Source organism: Lissotriton vulgaris, chromosome 6 (assembly GCF_964263255.1).
Source record: "Lissotriton vulgaris chromosome 6, aLisVul1.2, whole genome shotgun sequence".
NCBI lineage: Eukaryota > Metazoa > Chordata > Amphibia > Caudata > Salamandridae > Lissotriton > Lissotriton vulgaris.
In genome coordinates, this window is record NC_141694.1 from 758,434,987 (window position 1) to 758,459,777 (window position 24,791).

The 24,791-nt window shown below is 45.3% G+C and overlaps 2 long non-coding RNA genes across 2 annotated transcripts; one reads left to right on the forward strand and one right to left on the reverse strand.

Moving 5' to 3' along the window:
• Positions 1–19,825: 19,825 nt before the first annotated feature.
• On the reverse strand, positions 19,826–21,157 carry LOC147707946 (uncharacterized). The gene is made up of 5 exons (XR_015296479.1): positions 21,060–21,157; positions 20,611–20,697; positions 20,401–20,480; positions 20,237–20,313; positions 19,826–19,945 (listed from the first exon to the last, which is right to left on the reverse strand). It is a non-coding gene; the product is annotated as an uncharacterized LOC147707946 (long non-coding RNA).
• Positions 21,158–21,409: 252 nt separating this feature from the next.
• On the forward strand, positions 21,410–22,741 carry LOC147707947 (uncharacterized). The gene is made up of 5 exons (XR_015296480.1): positions 21,410–21,507; positions 21,870–21,956; positions 22,087–22,166; positions 22,254–22,330; positions 22,622–22,741. It is a non-coding gene; the product is annotated as an uncharacterized LOC147707947 (long non-coding RNA).
• The last annotated feature ends 2,050 nt before the right edge of the window (positions 22,742–24,791 follow it).

Consider the following 24,791-nt stretch of genomic DNA (forward strand, 5'->3'; position numbering starts at 1 on the left):
CAGTGGTACAGAGAAGAATGGAGTGGCATAGAGTGCAATGATGTGGAGTAGAATGGCACAGAGTGCAGTGGCACATAGTGCAGTGGTCTAAAGTGTTGCAAAATAGAGTACAGTGGTGTAGTGGTGCAAAGCAGATTGCTGTAGAGTGCAGTGGTTTTGAATAAAGTGGTGCAGATTGTATTGGTGGAGAGTGCAGTAATGCAGGGTAGAGTGCAGTGGTGCAGAGTGAGTGGAGTGGCACTGAGTGGAGTGGCATAGAGTGGAGTGGTGCCAAATGAAGTGGAGCCCAGTAGATTGTTTTAGAGTATAGTTGAGTGGTGCATGGTAGAGTAAAGTTTCATAGAGTAGAGTGGGGTAGAATGCAGAGTAGATTAGAGTAGTGTAGAGTGGATTGGCATAGAGTACACTGGTGTAGAATGGAGTGATACAGAGTGCATTGGCGTAGAGTGCAGTGGCATACAGGGCAGTTTTGAAGAGTAGAGTGTCATTGAGTGGAGTTGTGCATAGTAGAGTAGTGTGGGGCAAAGTGCAGTGGTTTAGAGTGGAGTGGTGTAGAGAGGCATCGATTGAAGTGGCGTACAATGGATTGGTGCACATTAGAGCACAGTGACGCAGTGTGGAGTGGTGTGGAGTGGTATAGGGTAGACTGCAGTGATGTGGAGTAGTGCAGAGTAGATGGAGTGGGGAAAAGAGAAGTATGCATGGTGTGCTAACATACTGCCATTACAGACAACATACCTTCAATTGAAATAACCATTACATTTGCACAGACACACACTTTTCTAATAAAAAGTATACAGGGCACAAATGATAATGTGTGGAAATGTCATCACCTAGTGTATTGATTTGCTTTGATCGTAATAAAATATTTGTTTCCACCACACTTCAGAATTACCAAAAATATTTTTCATTGTGCTTTTCTCATTGAGATATATTCTGAAATATCTGCAAAGTTCATTTAAAAACATTTAAATTTTGTTGTGTGCTAGAAAAAAAAAACATACAGCTTTCTTCAAGCACATCCCCAGTAGCCAGCATGACTGTCACATAAATGTCATGTGTAAAATATTTGTACAAAACACACACAGTAACACAGTGAAAACTCCACATATGGACCCCTCACCAGTTTAAAAAAATATACAATCTTTATCAAAACCAAACAAGACCAAAACAACAAAAACCAACATACAGAACTCAAAATATCACTTTTTAAAAGTTTAAGCAATTCTGTCCATAGAACTCAATGGCAGCGGTGGTTTTAGCACATAGTACCGTTGATGCGTCAAAATCCACAAGGGAAAACAAACGTTGAAGAGGGAAGCATAGGGAAGCACAGCGATGTGTCGTTTGTTGTGTCCCTGGGGAAGCTATGTGTGAGAAGTTGGCCTGGTATATAATGCTCACTAATTCTAGTGATCACTTTGTACCATGCCAAGCAACCCTTATGATGATGGTTGTAATTCAACCTTGTAGACCAGTTATCCTAGTGGTAACGTGGACAAAGCAGTCTTAGGCTAAACTCTGAAAGGCATGTGAAGCCAGCTGTTATACCATACACAACCCCCTTGAATACCAAATGAAAGGGACACCACACAGATATATATTGAAAATATATATTGATTTATTAACTATAAAAATCCCCTGGACTCTTTATGAGCACAGAAGCACAAGCGTAAAATCACAAGACAGTTTAAAATACACAAAAGTTGCACAATATGGATGAGCCCTAGGGGCCACCTAAACCATATACTAAATAAGTGGTATAAGAGATACCAGGAGGAAAGTGAAGAGGCCTAGGGCCTTGGGAATCGCTGGAGCTATTCGAGACTGGAGTTAACTAAGTCGGGAAAGGCCCACGGGACTCGGGTGCAGTGTTCAAAGTGCACGCACTTCTCAATACAAAGTCTATGGTGCGTAAAAAGCACAAAGTTAGAAAGTTAGGAACCTTCCGAGTGACCTACGGAGCTGAAACTTAAAACACAGGCCCTTGGGATGTGTACCAGTGCAGGAGCACCGGCGGAGCTGAGTTACCTCACCCACAGGAAGCGGGTGCACAGGGTCGAAGATGTGTCGGGTTTCGTCACGCTGGTCGATGGTGCTTGGAGCAGGAGATGCTGCAGGCGGCTCGATGAGAAGAGTTCCGGTGGATCCAAGGGTGGATCTGTAGATGTGAAGACCTGAAAGCAGAGGGGACAGTGTTCAAAGTCACTAGCCAGTGACTGCCGTGGAACCAGAGCGGAACCAGGTGATGTCGGGTGCAAACAGGCGTTGTCGGGTAGCTTCTTTCTGCAGCCACGTGGATACCCGGGGTCGAGGACGTCCAGGAGTCGGTCACGAGCTGTCCCACGTAGGCTTCTCGCTGTTGGCGGTGTCGGCGACCTGATCGGAGCAAACAGGCCTTGGCAAATGCAAGCCACGCAGAAGTTGAAAGATGCTGTTCACTCGGACCAGCAAGGTCAGAGCGGGTGCTCCTTTTCACAGGAGCTTGGGTAGGTCTGGAGCAACCAGACCTGCTGTTTAAATCTTCGGGTTCGTCGCCAAGATGGCCGCTGGCCGCGTGGCTAGTGGCCGGGATGGCGCGTCGAGTGGCACAATGCAAAAGGGCCCCACGCAGATCGTGGAGATGCTGGAGGGCTGATCTTCGGTGCAAGGGCTGCTCGGTGGTGGGGGTTCTCAATCCCCAAAGCACAACGTCGAGGATGCCTCAGAAGCTGCGCAGTCAGCTTTTCGGGTGTCTTCCAAGAGGTCCGGTCCCACGTCACTCGGTGCCTCCACGGGTCCCGTCTTTGCAGGGACTGTGGATCGGGCTCTGAGAGGTCTGGGAATCTGGTTCTTGTCGGGCTCTGGGCTCGGGCTCCGGCGGGAGGCGGCGGCAAAGCAGACGTCGAGTTGCTGGTTGGTACCTGTGTTCACAGGGTGGTCACTCCTTGGCCACAAGGGAGATTCTTCTTCAGTCTTCTGTGCAGCAGAATGTCGAAGTCCAGTCTTCTTCTTAGTTTAAGTTGATTTCGGGATGATCTGCTGTGCAATGGCACTGCTCCCCCTCTTATTCCAATCTAGGGGGTGGATCACCTACTAGGTCCCTCCTCTGGGAGGAACCAGGAAGGGGGGCGGTTACACCCCCTTTCCTTTGTCCAGCTCCGCGCCAGGACTGGGGCTGGAAGGCCCCAGAACCGGTTTGGGCTGGCCTATGCACGGGGACACCTTGTGTGCCCCGGGCATGTCTGATTCTTTTCAGCCCTGTCCTACCTAATACACAAAATCCTGTCTGGGGTGGTGCTCGCACCTCCCAAGGCAGGAAACCCTTTGTCCAGGCCACCATCTGCCGAGTTTCGGTCAGCAGCAGGAGGCCAGACTTGTGTCTGTGGTGGCAGCGTCCATTTTGTGAAGCTGAGGCTCTGTTTAACTTTAACCGGGGTTAAGGCTACACACATGTCGTGTCCCTCTAGAAGGGTGGAATGCTATCCCCGTCGCCAGAACTGGCGAGGGGATAGTATTCCAATTCGTATGACACCTTACTCGACATGTTTTGATAAAGCCAAACCAAAGATAGCATTTAACCGCGAGGATTATAATGCACTTAAGAGTATATGGTATGGCGATATCCCGGAACAGCTTAGGGAGTGGTTCCCGACAGCTGCAGACAGGCTCAGCTCATGCTAGAGCACCATCTCACATATTTCCAAGCACTCTGCCTCCAGGATTGATGAGGCCTTCCATAGGAGTGGCTGATAGGAACATATGTGTCCAGTTTAGGGTTAGGCACAGGCATACTGTACCTAAGTAAGAGGTGATTACCCCAACTTACCCCAGCTGAGTGATCAGCCAGTTGTGTCAAATATGGAGGCCAGGCCAGGGGTGGCACAATACATGCTGCAGCCCCTGGTAGGCCTTGGCTACACCTATGCCCTGGGTACCTATGGTACACTGTTACAGGGGCCTATAAGGTGAACCAATTCCAATTGTGTTATGCACCTAAGGTACATGGAGTCCATTTTAAGGAGAGAGCAATCAGCCTGGGGCCCTGAATAGCAGGATCCCAGGCCAACTAAGTCAAAAACCAGCTAAACACCAGGCAAAAAGTTTGGGGGTAACCATAGTCAGATATCCACCTTCCTACATAACCCCCCCCCAAACGAAAGGAGATAAGGCTATCCTTGACCAGGTAAGCCTATATTGCCTAAGTGGCCATATAAGGAAGTACCAGCTCTGGCTTGGTAACCCCCTGTTTCATGGTCCACTAAGCAATCCCTCACCCTAAGGGTATCTGAGGGTCTCCACCATAGGGAATCTCTACCTGTGGTGTGTCTTTGCAAAGTCAAAGGCTGGTGTTGGGATGGAGTACTGAAGTGAGTTTCCTCTGTAGGGCTCAGCTTCCTCCAATCACTCTCCACCATGTGTGCCTTTCTTTCTTTGACTGAGTTGCACTGTGCTCTCAGGGTCAACCTCTGGCTACCTAAAGCTGGAGGCTGAGTCCCTCTGTTTGGCTTACTGGAGGGACAGTCCAGGTTTGGGCCCTTAGGGTCCCAGGTTTGGCTGTGCCCAACAATATCCATCTGGGGGAGGTCCCTAACTACTTTTAAGGGGGATCCCTCAGGAGTTTTTAAAGTTTGCACCTCACTAGGGCTACTAGTTTCGGTGCCCCTAATCTGTTGATGGGGGTGCTTTATTTGACAGGGGGCCCTTTGGGTCTCACTGTCCTTCTTGTCCTCTGCAGCCCTGGGCTGAGTAAGGCAAGGTAGAGAGGGGCAGGTTACCTGCTTCAGACTGGGTCCCACCTGAGAAGGGTCCACTGCCATCAGAGGCTCTGTTAGGCCAGGCCTAACAATCTCTGGGACAGTTCCTTCATCAGGGGTAAGATCAGTTCCCTGAGGAGGCTGATCCTTTCCTAAAGTCTGGTGGGAGGGAGATTTCTCTTCCTCCTCAATGCTCTCTGTTTGGGTGGAGTGATCCATCATTTCAGGCTTCACTACCCATGTATCAGTTTGAGTTTGGGCTGTGGCCATCACAGCCCCACCAACCTTTTCAGGAGGAGACTCAGTTTGGGTATGGGCTGTTACTAGTACAGCCCTGCTACTCTTTTCAGGAGGGAAGTTATCTAAAGATGGGGCTGAGGTTTGCTCAGCCCTCCCAACCTTTTCAGGAAGGACATCTTGAATTGGGGCTGTAGCCATTACCGCCCCACTAACCTTTCCATGGAGATTTACCATTCTAGAATGGGTTTGCTGTTCAACCTCAGCCCAGGCTGAGATTTCCAAATCATTACCCAGTAGGCAATCTACAGGCAAGTTTGCTGACACTGCCACTCTCTTTGGGCCAGTGACACCTCCCCAGCTAAGATTGACTACTGCCATGGGATGATTGGATTCTATGCCATCAATGTTTGTCACCTGATATTTGGCATCAGGTAAAAGTTGCCTTGAGGGGACTAGACATGCAGCCACCATGGTGATGCTAGCCCCTGTGTCTCTGAAGGCCTCAACTTTCAAGCCATTGATGAGGGGCTCCTGTCTATACTTGCTCAAAGTGTTTGGGCAAGCAGTGAAATTGGCAAACCCCATGCCAGTCTCATAGACAAGAGTATCTGAGTTAGGGGACCTGGATAGGCCAGAGTCCACCTGTCCTCCAAAAGTAAACCCACCCAAATTCTTGGGGGTGCTCCCACCACCTGGGGGACCACTGCTAACAGTGACAGGAGGTGTTGGAGCCTTACCTGGAGGTATATTCTCCTTATTGCCATTCTTGGGACAACAGCTATCTGTTTTGTAATGCCCCACCTGTTTACAGGTATGACAATAAGGCTTTTTCTGGGATGTAGAAGTGTCTTGGGACCCACCCCCATTCTTGGAGTTTTGGGGCCCTGGGGAAGTCTTTTCCTTACTTTTATCCCCACCCTTCTCTTGAGGCTTGGTAGTCTCTTTCTTTTGGTCACCACCCTGGTTCTTAGGCCTGATCCTGGTTCTGACCCATTTGTCTGCCCTCCTACCCAATTCTTGTGGGGAGGTCAGATCAGAGTCAACCAGGTGCTGATGTAGAAGCTGATTTTGACAATTACTTAAGATTTGCTCTCTCATAATTAAATTATACAATCCTGTATAGTCAGTAACCTTACTTCCGAGCAACCAGCCCTCCAGAGCCTTAGTGGCACACTCAACAAATTCAGACCAGTCCTGAGTCTGTGTCTTCTGGGTGTCTCTGAACATTAACCTGTACTGTTCAGTGGTTAAGCCCAACCCATCAATCAGAGCACTCTTCAGGACCATGTAGTTTCTAGAATCCTCATCACTAACTGTGAGGAGTCTGTCTCTGCCTCTACCTTCAAAGGAGAGCCACAAGATTGCTGCCCACTGCTCCTGAGGAATCTGCTGTACCATGCAGGCTCTCTCAAGTGCAGTCATCCATTTGTGGATATCATCCCCAGCTTTGTAGGGGGGCACAATCTTACTCAGGTTTCTTGTATCAAAAGACCTGTCTTTATCCTTGTGGATATTGCTGCCACCAGTGGGTTCTATTACCCCACTCTCTCTAGGCTGTCTTGCTCTAGCAAGTTTCTCCTTAGCCAGGGCAACCTCTAACTCTTGCCTCTGGATCCTAAGCTCAGCCTCTCTCATCTTGGCCTCATGTTCCCTTCTCTGAGGGCTAGTCATCTCCTTTCTGGAGTGACCATGAGAGCCTCTAGAGACATGGGAGGTGTTGGATTCACCTGAGTGATGCCTTCTCCTCCTATGGCCCTGGTTAAGTCCACCTGGGGGTCTGAATGGGTTGTTACCTGATTCATTCCCAAGTTGACTTAAGTTAGCCTGGTTCAGTCTACTGACCAGCACCTGACTATCTCTGTCATCATCTGACTCACTGCTTTCCACCTCCTCCTCCTCTTCTTCTTCTTCCTCTTCATCTACCTGAGGAGCTCCAGTGGTGGAGGCTTCCTCATCTACTAGGATGATAGGGGTAGGGGTGTCTACAGTGTCATCCTCTGAAGGATGGCCTCCTTCAGCATTCCCTGTGGGGTTTGCTTTAGAGGTCTTTAGAGCCTCAGACTGATCCAAGAGCTCTCTTAGGTGGTCTGTAGTAGGGGTAGGCCCTGTCTTCAGACCCCTTAAGACACAAAGCTGTCTTAATTCCTTAAAAGGAAAAATAGCAAACTGGGATGGTGCCCTTGGAGGGTCACTCTCAACAGGAGTAAGTCCACTGGACCCCTCTGTTCCAGACATTGCTCTGGTGTGGGTGGATGTGTTGCAATCTACCTACACTGGTGTTTACCTACTAAACCTATCTAGTAGTTGTAGCTAGGGTGTGCTACTCCCTTTGCTCTACAACAACTAAGTTCAGTAGAACTTAAGTATACTAGTCTTGTTTTATATGTACCTAGCAGGTACCTGTATGATCTCTCAAATGATAATCTCAAAGATTGTAATGGTAAAACAACAGCAAGCTCAGATCCCAATCCGCTGCTCACCAATGTGAGAAGTTGGCCTGGTATATAATGCTCACTAATTCTAGTGATCACTTTGTACCATGCCAAGCAACCCTTATGATGATGGTTGTAATTCAACCTTGTAGACCAGTTATCCTAGTGGTAACGTGGACAAAGCAGTCTTAGGCTAAACTCTGAAAGGCATGTGAAGCCAGCTGTTATACCATACACAACCCCCTTGAATACCAAATGAAAGGGACACCACACAGATATATATTGAAAATATATATTGATTTATTAACTATAAAAATCCCCTGGACTCTTTATGAGCACAGAAGCACAAGCGTAAAATCACAAGACAGTTTAAAATACACAAAAGTTGCACAATATGGATGAGCCCTAGGGGCCACCTAAACCATATACTAAATAAGTGGTATAAGAGATACCAGGAGGAAAGTGAAGAGGCCTAGGGCCTTGGGAATCGCTGGAGCTATTCGAGACTGGAGTTAACTAAGTCGGGAAAGGCCCACGGGACTCGGGTGCAGTGTTCAAAGTGCACGCACTTCTCAATACAAAGTCTATGGTGCGTAAAAAGCACAAAGTTAGAAAGTTAGGAACCTTCCGAGTGACCTACGGAGCTGAAACTTAAAACACAGGCCCTTGGGATGTGTACCAGTGCAGGAGCACCGGCGGAGCTGAGTTACCTCACCCACAGGAAGCGGGTGCACAGGGTCGAAGATGTGTCGGGTTTCGTCACGCTGGTCGATGGTGCTTGGAGCAGGAGATGCTGCAGGCGGCTCGATGAGAAGAGTTCCGGTGGATCCAAGGGTGGATCTGTAGATGTGAAGACCTGAAAGCAGAGGGGACAGTGTTCAAAGTCACTAGCCAGTGACTGCCGTGGAACCAGAGCGGAACCAGGTGATGTCGGGTGCAAACAGGCGTTGTCGGGTAGCTTCTTTCTGCAGCCACGTGGATACCCGGGGTCGAGGACGTCCAGGAGTCGGTCACGAGCTGTCCCACGTAGGCTTCTCGCTGTTGGCGGTGTCGGCGACCTGATCGGAGCAAACAGGCCTTGGCAAATGCAAGCCACGCAGAAGTTGAAAGATGCTGTTCACTCGGACCAGCAAGGTCAGAGCGGGTGCTCCTTTTCACAGGAGCTTGGGTAGGTCTGGAGCAACCAGACCTGCTGTTTAAATCTTCGGGTTCGTCGCCAAGATGGCCGCTGGCCGCGTGGCTAGTGGCCGGGATGGCGCGTCGAGTGGCACAATGCAAAAGGGCCCCACGCAGATCGTGGAGATGCTGGAGGGCTGATCTTCGGTGCAAGGGCTGCTCGGTGGTGGGGGTTCTCAATCCCCAAAGCACAACGTCGAGGATGCCTCAGAAGCTGCGCAGTCAGCTTTTCGGGTGTCTTCCAAGAGGTCCGGTCCCACGTCACTCGGTGCCTCCACGGGTCCCGTCTTTGCAGGGACTGTGGATCGGGCTCTGAGAGGTCTGGGAATCTGGTTCTTGTCGGGCTCTGGGCTCGGGCTCCGGCGGGAGGCGGCGGCAAAGCAGACGTCGAGTTGCTGGTTGGTACCTGTGTTCACAGGGTGGTCACTCCTTGGCCACAAGGGAGATTCTTCTTCAGTCTTCTGTGCAGCAGAATGTCGAAGTCCAGTCTTCTTCTTAGTTTAAGTTGATTTCGGGATGATCTGCTGTGAAATGGCACTGCTCCCCCTCTTATTCCAATCTAGGGGGTGGATCACCTACTAGGTCCCTCCTCTGGGAGGAACCAGGAAGGGGGGCGGTTACACCCCCTTTCCTTTGTCCAGCTCCGCGCCAGGACTGGGGCTGGAAGGCCCCAGAACCGGTTTGGGCTGGCCTATGCACGGGGACACCTTGTGTGCCCCGGGCATGTCTGATTCTTTTCAGCCCTGTCCTACCTAATACACAAAATCCTGTCTGGGGTGGTGCTCGCACCTCCCAAGGCAGGAAACCCTTTGTCCAGGCCACCATCTGCCGAGTTTCGGTCAGCAGCAGGAGGCCAGACTTGTGTCTGTGGTGGCAGCGTCCATTTTGTGAAGCTGAGGCTCTGTTTAACTTTAACCGGGGTTAAGGCTACACACATGTCGTGTCCCTCTAGAAGGGTGGAATGCTATCCCCGTCGCCAGAACTGGCGAGGGGATAGTATTCCAATTCGTATGACACCTTACTCGACATGTTTTGATAAAGCCAAACCAAAGATAGCATTTAACCGCGAGGATTATAATGCACTTAAGAGTATATGGTATGGCGATATCCCGGAACAGCTTAGGGAGTGGTTCCCGACAGCTGCAGACAGGCTCAGCTCATGCTAGAGCACCATCTCACATATTTCCAAGCACTCTGCCTCCAGGATTGATGAGGCCTTCCATAGGAGTGGCTGATAGGAACATATGTGTCCAGTTTAGGGTTAGGCACAGGCATACTGTACCTAAGTAAGAGGTGATTACCCCAACTTACCCCAGCTGAGTGATCAGCCAGTTGTGTCAAATATGGAGGCCAGGCCAGGGGTGGCACAATACATGCTGCAGCCCCTGGTAGGCCTTGGCTACACCTATGCCCTGGGTACCTATGGTACACTGTTACAGGGGCCTATAAGGTGAACCAATTCCAATTGTGTTATGCACCTAAGGTACATGGAGTCCATTTTAAGGAGAGAGCAATCAGCCTGGGGCCCTGAATAGCAGGATCCCAGGCCAACTAAGTCAAAAACCAGCTAAACACCAGGCAAAAAGTTTGGGGGTAACCATAGTCAGATATCCACCTTCCTACACTATGCATCAGTTCTGCTGCACACAGGAGTAGTGTTGCATTGGTTCTGGACTGTAAGGAGAAGCGATGCATGGCAATCTGAAGAAAGTTCTGTTCTGCGGGTGCTGCAGTAAAAAAAACTTGCCACATAGGTGCTATGCATGGAAATCTGGTTGTGCTAGAGTTAATACGGCAGTGGCGAACAGGTGCTGCGTCAATTCTTCCAGCCGCAGATGGGTGATGCAAAGGTTCTTTCAGTATCACAGCAGGGCCTGCGCCGAAGTCAGAGTGGGGGTCTCGGACGTCAGAAACTCGATGCCCTGGACTCAAGCTGCTGTGGTTTCTTCAGTCGCAGACAGGCCGCGCAACAATTACTGCACATGTGCGTGGGAATTTCTCCCACACTGCGGTGCTGCATTAGAAAAACAGGCGTTGTAAGGGTGATGCATCAAATTTGGTATCTTTTGCAGCCGGCACCAACTCCAAGGGCCAAAAATTGGAATTGGCACCACTTGGAAGGTCAGAATTCACAGCAGTGGAGTTCAGGGATGCTGCAGGTGATGTCTTTGATGGGCCTGATACTTCTTAACAGGAGGCAAGCACTTGAAGAATCTTCTCAAGCAGGTTACTAACAGCAAAGTCCAGATTTTGTCCTCTCCAAGACAGAAGCAGCCACTGCAGGCCAACCCAATAAAGCAACACAGACAAGGGGCAGTACTCCTCCTGACAGCAATCTAGCTCTCTATCTTGGCAAGTCTCTTCTTGATCCAGACGTGTTCTATAAGTCTGGGGTTTTAGATCCAATACTTATACCCCTTTTGGCCTTTGAAGTAGGCATACTTCAAAATAAATTCCATGTTGTCCACAAGATCCTGCCTTGCCCTTCCTTGGCTCCAGACACACTATGGAGGTGTGGCAACAGCATCGTGAGAGGGCAGACACAGTCCTATTCAGATGTCAGTGACAACTCCTCCCACCACTCTGGCTCAGGAAGATCCATCAGCCTGGTGATGGGCCATCAGGATATGCAGGGCACACCTTCGCTCCCTTTGTGTGACACTCTAGAGCAGTGTTTCCCAAACTGTGGTCCGTGGACCCCCAGGGGTCCGTGACACATTCCCAGGGGGTCCGCAGACAACAGTTTTAAAAGTACAGAAAAGTTTATTGTATAATTAGCAGCTTTCTAGCAACAATAAAAGTGTCAAGATAAAGCCAGTGATTAATGTACCTGCTTGAGCGTGAGGAGAGTATTGTTTAGTGGCAGCTTTGACTTAACTAATGTAGCACAGAGGGTTAATTTGCCTACTGCAAAGAACGTGTAACATGCATTTTAAAAAGCAGCATTTTATGGGCTTAGGTTCCTGGTTACTGCTTTTGACACAGATTCTTATGTTACTGTGCACTTCATAAGTGATAATCGTAATGTAGCAGAGGGACCTATAAACTGTCATCAAAGAGCTGCTTGCAAACTGCATGGTACCAGTTAGTAACTTTTGTTTTTTCCCGTTATTCATTATCCTGTAGCTGCTAAAAAGATTTATTTGGGTGGAAATACATTTTTAATGTTAAAGTCAGTGCTAGCCACTGTGTTTAGTTCTGAATCCTGAGCTTGTGCTTTTCGAGACCAAGCACTCTTTAAACATTTTATATACACACTGACTTACATGTCTGATTCAATATCTCTATATGTGTGTGATGTGAAGTGCTCTGGCATCCTACAATGGTATGAGAGATGCTAGAAAACAAATGAAATACATGTGAGAGAGGGGCTATTATTCAATATAAAATACGAAGGGCCAGATGTACGATCCGTTTTTATATGCGCGAACGGGTTCGTGAACTCGCTTTTACATGCAAAAACGTATTGGGTCATGTACATTGCCTATTTCGCGAAGTCGCAATTTGTTTGTGACTCGCTAAATAGGTTTTGCAACTTGCTATTTAGAAGGGGCATTCCCATCCAAATAGCGAGTCTTAAACCATGTACAAATGTTTTGCGGTCGCAAAACACTCGCAATTACCACCTACGTCAAGTAGATGGTAATGCATTCGCAAATGGGAAGGGGTCCCCAGGGGACCCCTTCTCCTTTGCAAATGCATGCCAAAATATTTTATAAGTAGAACATTGGTTCCAGTGGCGTAATCAAAATTAATAACTTTTAATTATTGTGCTCAATGGCAATGGTTATTACAACTGAGGATTGAAAATGGCAGAAAGAAATGCACACACAATTATATTGTATACTTTCAACTTTATGATCTCATTTTAAAGAAATTTTTTCATACATAATGATTCATAGGAAAAACAAACAATACATAAGGGTGCAATGTGTCCCAAGTGTGTAAAAAACAAAAACCAAAATCACAATACATAAAACATGAAAGCTCAAAAGGCACAATGGTTTCAAACTGAATATATATTGGAAAAAGACCCAGAAAAAATATATACTATAGATGTAATGAGTGACTCTACACAATCATAGACACTCTCTTTTAGGGGCTCTTTTTCACGTGGGCGTCGACGGCGTTTCGACCCTATGGGATTGGGGTCTCGTCAGGACATGAAATTATAGGACATCTAAAAATTAAAATACAAAAGGGGCTATGAGTCATTGTATGTCCATGGTATATATTAATTGAATTAAATTAATTTAGAAAAAATAGAAAAAATGGGGACCTAATTACCTGGTTTCTATTCCTATGAACACCCATGCGTGGTTCCTCGTGAGTAGGGTTTCCCTTGTCCTTTGTGAAAGAAAATATTTTATAAGGGCAGGCTGTGGTCCCAGGGACCTCCGCCTGCCCTTAGAAAATGAAACTAAAACGTTTTGTTTTTTATTTTTTTGAATGCACAGTAAATGGGCAGTATTTTTTTTTAACTGCTTTATTTAAAAGCAGTCCCAGACATGGTGGCCTGCAGAACCCAGCAGGCCACCATACCTAGGAGGGCTGGCAATCCCAATAGGCTCGCAAATTGCGAGAGGCTCATTAATATTAATGAACCTCGCAATTTGTGACCCCATTGGGAATCCAAAACAGTGTTAAACACACTGTTGTACATTTCATTTTAGCGACTCGCAATGTGCCACTCTCAATGTGTCGCCAATTGTGAGCCGCTAAATGAAATGGTCGTACATCTGGCCCCAAAATCCTTAGGGGCAGATTTACAAGCCTCTTGCGCCTCTTTTACGCCGCTGTTGCGTCACTTTCGTGATGCAGCGGCGGCGCAAAAGACGCGCCATGTTGCAGGGTATTTACAACATGACCCATCTGGGAGATGTACCACGTTTCAAATGCATGCCAAAATATTTTTTAAGGGCAGGCAGTGGTCCCAGGGACCTCCGCCTGCCCTTAGAAAATGAAACTAAAACGTTTCATTTATTTCTTTTTTTTTTTGAATGCACGGTAAATGGGCAGTATTTTTTTTTTAAACTGCTTTATTTAAAAGCAGTCCCAGACATGGTGGCCTGCAGAGCCCAGCAGGCCACCATACCTAGGAGGGCTGGCATTCCCAATAGGCTCGCAAATTGCGAGAGGCTCATTAATATTAATGAACCTTGTAATTTGTGACTCCATTGGGAATTCAAAACAGTGTTAAACACACTGTTGTACATTTCATTTTAGCAACTCGCAATGTGCCACTCGCAATGTGTCGCCAATTGCGAGCCGCTAAATGAAATGGTCATACATCTGGCCCCAAAATCCTTAGGGGCAGATTTACAAGCCTCTTGCGCCTCTTTTACGCCGCTGTTGCGTCACTTTCGTGATGCAGCGGCGGCGCAAAAGACGCACCATGTTGCAGGGTATTTACAACATGACCCATCTGGGAGATGTGCCACGTTGTAAAGCCCTGCGCCAGAAGGAGGCGTTCCGGCGCAGGAACGCCTCCTAAAAGTGGCTGAGTGAAATCTACAAGATTTCACTCAGTCACTTTGTGGCCCATGCCGCGTCAAAACCCTGCGCCTGCTTGAAGCAGGCGTAAGAATTGACGCAGCATTAACAAGATAGGGCCCCCGGAGCATTGCTGTTTCTGTGTCGCGCTTGCGGCACAACTCCAGCAATGCGTCACCTTTACGGCACAGATGCATCATGCATCTGTGCTTTTTTGCCCCATAAGGTGCAGCATTGTAAATGCGGCGCATCAATGGTGGCGGAGGCATGGTGCACAATAAGTGGCACATCCCTGCTGAAATGCATGGATGCGTCACTTGTAAATCTGCGCCTAAGTACTTTGAGTATTTGTTTTGTGTGCACATGTGTGTATTTTTTTCGAATTACTGTTTTAATATTTGAAATTTAACTCATACAAATTGCTTGGGGGTCCTCGGCTTCCAGTGGTGACTGAATGGGGGTCCTCAAGAGTCAAAAGTTTGGGAACCACTGCTCTAGAGTGAATGCACAAACAGCCCAGCTGTCAGTCTAAACTAGGCGTTGATTCCACAGGCAGGCAGAGGCACAGGATGGTACAGCAAGAAAGTGCCCACTTTCTAAACGTGGCATTTGCAAATACGCAATTTAAAACAGATATTCACAGAAAGATGTATTTTTAAATACTGAATTTAGAGAACCCAAACTTAAAATCTCTATCTTTTCCCAAATGAAAGTTACCCTTGTAAAATGTTACAAGGCAGCTCCAATGATAACCTATGGGAGAGATAGCCCTTGCAACAGTGAAAATGAAATTGGCTCTCAGGACATGTAAATCACACCAGTACTTGTCCTACCTTTCACGTACTCTCACCCTACCCATGGGGCTACCTTGAGCCTGCCTTAGGGGTGATTTGCATGTAAGAGAAGGGATGATTTCTGCCTGATAAATGGGTGCACTTGCCAGATTGACATGGAAGTTTAAAACTGCACTCACAGGCACTGCAATGGAAGTTCAGAGACACACTTACAGGGCTACTCATGTGGGTGGCACAACCAGTACTGCAGGCCCACTAGTAGCATTTGATTTTCAGGCCCTGGGCAAACACAGTGCGCTTTACTAGGGTCCTACCAGTAAATTAAATATGCCAATCATGGATACCCAATCAGAATCACAATTTACACAGGGACCACTCGTACCTTAGCACTGATCAGCAGTGGTAAAGTGCCCAGAGTACTCAAACCAGAGAAACAAAGTCCAGCATACCGTCAAAAACAGAGGGGGTAGAGGCAAAAAGACAGCGGAAACCATGCCAAGGATGCCAGGTCTAACACCTGTTTACAGAAATCGAGTACTGGTGGAAGAACACAGTATATAGGGTTTGCATTGCAGAAAAGACAAAGTAAAACTGGACAGCCTAAAACAGGAAGAGCCAGCAAATGGAAAGCAAGAAAATGAGAGTTACAAACCACAAAGCCGATGGTAGGCATCGGGCGGAATGCATTCCCAAGGAAGCTTTCCGAATGCTCCCAAGCTGTTGTAGGCTTTGACCTAAAAAGGAAGTTTTAGGCCAGGCAAAAGATTTATTTTGCCGGGTCTAAATGGCAGTTTAAAGCTGCACACCTAGGCTTCAGTAGCAGGCCTGGAGACATGATTTACAGTCCTGCTTTAATGGGTGCCACAATGAGTGTTGTAGCCCATTAGTAGCATTTAATTTACTGTCCCTCTGTACATGTAGTGATTTATACAAGGGACGTATAATTAAATTAAATGTGCCAATTAGGCATATGCCAATTTTAGCATGTTTAATAGGGAGAGCACAAGTAGTTTACCAATGGTTAGCAGTAAGAAAGTGTGCAGAGTCCTATGTAGAAAAAAAATTTGTTCCGAAAAAGAAGGTAAAAATCTGAGGGGATATCGCATAGTCACTTCCAACACAACCCCATCAATGTTACGTTGACATGCAGTGTAACACAACATATTCTCAGTTATCACCAATGTGAATTTAGTTGTGGAAGGCCTCATTTTCTGATGAACTCTCAAATGTCAAATTTTTGGGTTTAAAGATTATTTATCTGTGCCGTCGGAGGGTAAAGCTTTGCACCTGTACAGACCTTCACTATTTTCTTAAACGACCATTGTGCTTTTGCAGACAGGCTTCAACATGTGTGCCAGCTACTGGAAGCCCCTTCCATGACAGGCCTTAATCGTTTGAAGGAAAAATGCCACTGGGCTACACATCATTGATTGCAGTGCAACTTAGTCCTTGGTACAACATCTGTGGAGGGGATTATACTTGGAAAAACACTGCTGTTCCACTTCACTTCACAAACATCTTCATGCATTACTCCAGTTATGCTTAAAAAAATGTGATGTGTGTACTGACCATGGGGGTGCTGTCCTAATGGGGAGAAGCATGTTGCTGAATGCAGTTCATTTTTGAGTGAGAAACAATTACAATGACTAGGAAGTCCTGATTGCAGTCAAGTGATTTTGTTTTGTGTGAAAAGCTGCACTGTGCTCTCAGTTGCCACTCTGTGCTTCTCGCAACTATGTGTTTGACCTGGCCTGACAATTCAGACTGCACTGTTCCTATTGAAGCAGGATCAAGTTTGATTTGCATACAGGTGGTCTCTATAAAGTGACACTGTGCAATCGCCATTAGCAAATATTAATTCAGCATATCTTCCATCACTATGTTATTTGTTGCAGTAGGAGCCCTGTTTGTGGTGTGGGTGCCCAGATCCCATACTCAGTGTGCCCCTGGACTCAAGCTACACCTCAATAATTTGGACTAGTCTGAAATCAATCAAATTCAAATTCAAAAATAGCTTTATTCGATTTTTGCAAAAGAAAATCATAAAAGCACATTTAAAACAGCATAAAATTGAGTTCAAAGCTCAAACGTAAGAACATAAAAAGAAGAAATTAGAGAAATCTTTAGACTGTTCAAAGGTAATTATCAGAAATCAGAAAATAAATCAGTTCATGGACGCTCTGCACCTTACTGCGAATTTCAAAAAACTAGCAGCTGCAGTAATCGTGAGTTCATCCTCGAGCATGTATAACTTGAGTAAGGCTGGCCTGCACTGTCTTAAGCCCCACAACTTCAGGAGTGGGAGTAGGTGTTTCTTTCTTCCCCAGACATAAAATTTGCAAAACAAAACAACATGTATGTTGGATTGCTTGGAGACGTTGTCACAAGGACAGGCCTCCATGTTGGTAGACCAGTCGTTTATGATGGGGAATGTTAGTAGGCGGTAAAAACAGTCCGTCCTCAACCTTGTTAGCAACATTCTCGTATAGGTTGAAAGAGTCGGGGAAAGATAAAAGGGAATGCCTGCATCGTGGAGTAAAAGGTTATGGTGGGCGATCGTTGATTTATTTCCTTCAAGGTAGGATCGATTGTCTTCAAGTAGACCTAGACAGCGGGCCTTGAGGTCCTTTTTTGGGATTGTTAGACACAGAGTTGGGTTATCGTACAGATCAGCTAAATCCAGTGATGTTAGAAATTTCTTGACGTAGCCAAGCCAAGGTATTTTCCTTGAGTCAGCTAAAGCCATGCAGTCCTTGATCACATCTCGGTTGAAGACTGTCTTTTCCGAAGACCATATTTTGTGCCATAGCAAAATTGGTGTGGCTTTGATTATGTCCGAGATGTGTGCCCGGGCAAGCTCGTTGTGGCAGACTGTAGTGGAGATGGAACGAGGGACTGCCAGCAAGTATCTCAGGAAAGCGTTCTCGCTGGTTTGTATCTCTCGGCAGTCCGCCACACCCCAGATTCCAGCACCATATGTTGCTGTGGAGACGCATTTGGCTGCATAAATGTCCAACAAAATCCCAACCGGTTTCCCACCTAGTTTTGTACAAATTTCTTTAGGGCTCCAATTTGTCTGATAAAAGCCAGATTGCGAGTATGAATGGCAGTGTTCCATGACCCTTTATTGTTAAAAAGTAAGCCCAGATAGCTAAAAGTTTTCGTAAGACTGATCTTAGTTGCATTAATAGAGGTGTTACATGAAGTGTTCTTTTTATTGCTGCAGCACATGGTGAAGGTTTTGCTCACGTTAATCTTAAGGCCTCTCACGCCCATGAATGTTGAAAAGGCTGACAACGCTTTTTGTAGTCCTAGTTGGGTCCTGGACATGATAACAGCGTCGTCAGCGTATAAAAGAATTGGGACTGCATGGCCATTTATTTTAGGATAATCAACGTCCAGTTTCGCCAGGCAGTCAGCAACACTGTTAATATAAAGGTTAAAAAGAAAGGGGGCGAGGATGCAGCCCTGCCTGACCCCCTTTCTGATGGGAAATTTATTCGTACAGGTTCCGTCCTTTCCATAGCGAACCTTGGCCCCGGCTCCTCGGTACAATTCCATTATAAAGGCAAGTATGTTAGGATCAACTCCCAGATCGGTAAGGGTAGACCAGAGTATGCTATGGTTAAGGCAATCAAAAGCAGAGCTTAAGTCTACGATGGTCATATATATATTGCTTTTCTTTGCCATTAAGTATTTGTCAGTGATCAAAGCTAAATCAAGGCATTGCTCCACTGTCCCAAGGCCAGAAACAAAACCATATTGAAACTTGGACAGAACGTCATTTTTCTGAGCCCATGCTTGTAGTTGGTTCAGCAAGACTCTCCCAGCCACCTTCATCATGGAGTCCAGTAAGGAAATTGGTCTATAACATTTTGGATCCATTCTTTCGCCTTTTTTAAAAATAGGTATTATTATAGCTTCTTGCCATGTTACGGGGAATCCTTCATGGGCATATGAATTGAGAACATTTGTGATAATTGGTGCCCACAATTGAATATTGTCTTTGAATAAGTCAATAGGAATTCCGTCCGGACCGGGAGCTTTGGCATTGGAGCTTTCAAGTATGGCCAATTCCACATCTGTATAGTTAAAATGAGTGAGAAGCGGAAAGGGCTCTGTCTGGCTTCTTTGAGTGTTAATTCTCTCCACTGATAGTGTTTCAAGGTCAGAAGGTTCAATCTGCTCGTCTAATTTATACAGTTCAGTGAAATAGTTAATCCAGGCTTCCTCCGTAATTGCGATTTCTATGAGGTCAGACGTCCTATCGTTAAAGAAGGGGGCGTTGACCTCCCTCCAAAAGGCCGTGTTGTCCCTTAAGGTGCTTGCTTGTAACAATGCCTCCCAGGCCGCATTTTTCAATTCCTTTTTCCTGTTTTTGATTGCCTGTTTGTAAGCAGCACGAGCAAGTCTTATTTCCAGTAGGTTTTTTGGAGATTTGTTTAATGTGGCCTTTAGAATGTTGTGTGTTTTTGAACATTCATGGTCAAACCAACCAGAGCTCTTGTGCACAGTACTTTTGTTTTGTTTTCTGATTAGGTTTTTCCTGATTTGTGTTGTAATTTGATCAAAAGCAAGAATAATTGCTTGTGGGTTGGGAGGGTATTCGAGGCAGGTCTGGAATAGATCAGGGTCAGAAAAATTGGAAGTCCCTGTTTATCCAAGCAACAGGTAGAAAGTTCCTGTATCCTCACAGATGGAAATGGTCTGGCTTAGGGGATAGATTTCTATACTATCCTGGAACTTGCACAAATAACTCACTAGGTAGAGGGAGTCAATGGACCACAATTTTGACAAACTTAAAAACACCTTTAAATGTGACAGACAAACACTTTAGATAGAGTTAAAAAAAGGATGGAATTTATTATTTTCCTCCAAACCGGGTTACAATCTAAAACATTATCACAAATTCATTAAAAAAACCACATAACGTGGTGATGCAAACAATTTATTACGCACAAGTCAATAATAAAAAAGCAGTCAAAAACAGTCAGAACAGTCGACGCAGCGTTTCGGTGCTTTCTTTCTTTTGACACCTTCTTCAGGACCTTAGGACTTTTGACTCCATGCTATTCTAAAAATAGATAAAGACGTTTTAGTGTTTATCCTTAGGTATCTAGGTTCATTTTGCTCTCCTCGTGTTGTATATGCTACCTATCATTATGCAAATTTTAATAATGCCAGACCACTCTCCAGAACAACCAGAATCTTTATCTATATGAATTACGGCGGGGATCTCATGTAGAGAACCCCCTGTGAGTTTTTCATTACATATCGGTAGATGTTTATTCGTTTAGCTTGATGCACTGCTTTTAAAATTGAGCACAGTACTTTATACATATTACATACCGGCTATCCGTCATACCTGTGTAACGAAACAGATGCGTTTCAAAGAGATTTCTCGCGGGTTGCAAGCTGCTCAGGTTTCTCAATTCCCTTGAGCTATATTGGTTGTGAATAAAAAAACGGTTTCATATTCCTTCTACATTCATTCAAGACTACCATATTACTTTGCAGAGTAAGTTTTACCTTTATAAATCAGAACCGTGACCTTATCTTTACACGGAGGAGCCACCGTCAATGAGGGGGAGTTCATGTGGTCTTTTGACCTGAATGTGTATATAAAAAAGAAATGCATAATGACATTTCTCTCCATGTTGTCTTAAAACGTATTCGTTTTTACTAATTTTTATTGGGCGATTTTAAGCTGCCATATTGTTGTGGGCACTGTATACTGACCTGTTAAAAATTATCCGTAATTTTCTAAGATGCGTTCCGAACGCTTGATAGCTCGGACTCTTAGGAATATTTTCTTTGTGCACGAGCCTAAAATTCATAAATAAAATAAAGGAATAGTTTACCCAGAGACCCACAGGTACTCTAGTTATAGAATTGCATATTTTATCAATCTGTATCTATTTATAGCAATGTTGGGGACGTTAGCGTTATTATACCAAAACACTGGTCTATGTACATTACTCTTGTTACATGAATTTAAAGGGTGCTTTAATTTCTTATGTACTGGCCCACGTTGCGTTACTAAAACAGGTTGCATTGACCCAAGTTACGTTTGTTAAATAAAGGTTAAACCCCCTCTGAATTTACACAGGATGCAATTATTTAAAGTGGCTAACCCCGACAGAGCTTTAGCTGCAAAGATATCCATGGGTCCTATGACCGAGTCTCACCTTATGATTGCAGTGCGGCCTCCCTGCTCCTCCGTGTCGTCGTCTTCTTGGAAATAGAAGAGTAACACGGGTATTCTCGGACGGCTTATTTATGTTCCGGGAGTCAATGTTAACCCGGAAATGCTGCCGTTCGCCAATGTAGCAGTTTTGTGTATATTAATTGCGCCGATGGTTTAGAACGCCTAAAGTTAGTCGAATCTAGGTGTATGTTAGCCGGAATGTATTTACATTCCGGCTAACATACACCTAGATTCGACTAACTTTAGGCGTTCTAAACCATCGGCGCAATTAATATACACAAAACTGCTACATTGGCGAACGGCAGCATTTCCGGGTTAACATTGACTCCCGGAACATAAATAAGCCGTCCGAGAATACCCGTGTTACTCTTCTATTTCCAAGAAGACGACGACACGGAGGAGCAGGGAGGCCGCACTGCAATCATAAGGTGAGACTCGGTCATAGGACCCATGGATATCTTTGCAGCTAAAGCTCTGTCGGGGTTAGCCACTTTAAATAATTGCATCCTGTGTAAATTCAGAGGGGGTTTAACCTTTATTTAACAAACGTAACTTGGGTCAATGCAACCTGTTTTAGTAACGTAACGTGGGCCAGTACATAAGAAATTAAAGCACCCTTTAAATTCATGTAACAAGAGTAATGTACATAGACCAGTGTTTTGGTATAATAACGCTAACGTCCCCAACATTGCTATAAATAGATACAGATTGATAAAATATGCAATTCTATAACTAGAGTACCTGTGGGTCTCTGGGTAAACTATTCCTTTATTTTATTTATGAATTTTAGGCTCGTGCACAAAGAAAATATTCCTAAGAGTCCGAGCTATCAAGCGTTCGGAACGCATCTTAGAAAATTACGGATAATTTTTAACAGGTCAGTATACAGTGCCCACAACAATATGGCAGCTTAAAATCGCCCAATAAAAATTAGTAAAAACGAATACGTTTTAAGACAACATGGAGAGAAATGTCATTATGCATTTCTTTTTTATATACACATTCAGGTCAAAAGACCACATGAACTCCCCCTCATTGACGGTGGCTCCTCCGTGTAAAGATAAGGTCACGGTTCTGATTTATAAAGGTAAAACTTACTCTGCAAAGTAATATGGTAGTCTTGAATGAATGTAGAAGGAATATGAAACCGTTTTTTTATTCACAACCAATATAGCTCAAGGGAATTGAGAAACCTGAGCAGCTTGCAACCCGCGAGAAATCTCTTTGAAACGCATCTGTTTCGTTACACAGGTATGACGGATAGCCGGTATGTAATATGTATAAAGTACTGTGCTCAATTTTAAAAGCAGTGCATCAAGCTAAACGAATAAACATCTACCGATATGTAATGAAAAACTCACAGGGGGTTCTCTACATGAGATCCCCGCCGTAATTCATATAGATAAAGATTCTGGTTGTTCTGGAGAGTGGTCTGGCATTATTAAAATTTGCATAATGATAGGTAGCATATACAACACGAGGAGAGCAAAATGAACCTAGATACCTAAGGATAAACACTAAAACGTCTTTATCTATTTTTAGAATAGCATGGAGTCAAAAGTCCTAAGGTCCTGAAGAAGGTGTCAAAAGAAAGAAAGCACCGAAACGCTGCGTCGACTGTTCTGACTGTTTTTGACTGCTTTTTTATTATTGACTTGTGCGTAATAAATTGTTTGCATCACCACGTTATGTGGTTTTTTTAATGAATTTGTGATAATGTTTTAGATTGTAACCCGGTTTGGAGGAAAATAATAAATTCCATCCTTTTTTTAACTCTATCTAAAGTGTTTGTCTGTCACATTTAAAGGTGTTTTTAAGTTTGTCAAAATTGTGGTCCATTGACTCCCTCTACCTAGTGAGTTATTTGTGCAAGTTCCAGGATAGTATAGAAATCTATCCCCTAAGCCAGACCATTTCCATCTGTGAGGATACAGGAACTTTCTACCTGTTGCTTGGATAAACAGGGACTTCCAATTTTTAGGTATCGTTACAATCCCCCTCCCTGCTACAAATAACAGGGGAACCTCCAATTTGTTTTGAATAGATCAGGGTCAGACATTATCAGTTTTTCTAGGAATTTAATTGTATCAACTTTAGCCCATTTTATGGTGTAACCGTTTCTCGATGATAGGGATATGGAGTGTGAATAAAGATTTCCTGTTATACTCCCCGATTTGTTTCCACTAGAAGGAGTATGTATTTTGGCACTAATCGGATAGTGATCGCTCATGACTAGGTCTTCTCTCCTGGTTTCTAGAGCGTCACCATGATGACTGTTGGACAGCAGGATGTAGTCTATTGTCGTGAACGACCCCCTTCCGTGAAATGTAGGTAGAAAGTCAGTCGACGGCACAGTTAGGTCATTAAAAAAGCCCAGATCCCACTCGTGTAGTAGGTTGTTCAATTGGGAACCCACGGTTGAGAGCTCGAAGTGGGTGGTGTAATCGCCATTGGGGGCTCTTAGATCACAGACCCTTGTTCCACTGTATGGGCATAGATGGCAGTTAAAATCCCCTAGAATCACTATACGTCTATCCGAACAGGACCCTCCCATGCCCTTCTTTATAAGTTTGGACAGAAGCTCTTTAAATTGTGATTGGTCATCTCTCGGGGCATTGTTGTATAAGTTAATGATGAGGGAACTAACAACCTCTTTCCCAGACATCTTGAAAGCCTGTAGGGAGAGACCAATGTTATTTAATCTGGGATCAGATGAGGCGAGCTCTACGCATTCTAGAGTTACATTGAGCCTATTTGAGACGTATAGACAAAGACCTCCCGAAGATCTGCCTCTACTAGACTGAATGGCTGGAGTAAAGAGTGTGCTGTAGCCATCCAGGTTAGTAGGTAACAGATCCCAGCATTCCTGGAGCGCTATTATATCAAAAGTGTTTATGAAATTCAGGAAGACTGGGACATTTGCTTTATTTGAAAGGCCAGCGATGTTCCAAGTTAGAAGGGACATATATTGGTTTGGATCGGAGTAGTTTGATAGGGATTTGGCGTAAAATTGATCAGGGACTGAGTGCGGGGGGGGGGACTGAAGATCCATCAGGTAGAGCATTCGTGGACCCAGAAATGAACATGTTGGTAAGGTCCACAGTGGATGGTTCCGTAAAAGGTTCCCTGGCTTGACTTGGGGATGACCCTGAGCTTACAGATGGCAAAGGAGTTTTATTATTCTTGGAAGGAGATGTTTGGTTGCTTGATGGTCAATCTACCATTTCTAAGACTGAGAAATGATTGCTGGTCGGTACCCCTCTCCAGCCCTCTATATAGGGTTACTCTCTTCTTGGATTCCAAGGGTAATGTTCCCAGTCCCTTCTTCTACTGCGTGTATCTACCTGGGACCAGCTCCACCCAGGGGATTGGTTCCAACTAGGGGGGTAGTCTTGTTCGTAAGGAAACCTCGGAGGATAAAAGAAGGACAGACGATTAGTATCTATACCTCCCTTTCTCTCCAAAGTTGTCCAAGAACATATATATCTGACTGTCTCTGGGTCATCGAAGTTGATGATGATGCAGTCCCCCTGTATTCTTTTTCTTGTATCCCCAATCCAAGGGACCCTGCGTACCATGGAGAGTCTACTTTTACAGTTTGTGGGAAGGGGTCTATTGATGTTAAGCCATTGCATGACTTTGGTTTTTAAGGACCAGGTAGATTCACTCATGCTTTGCTCTAATTCTGGAACCCCCGTGAGGATCACCGTGT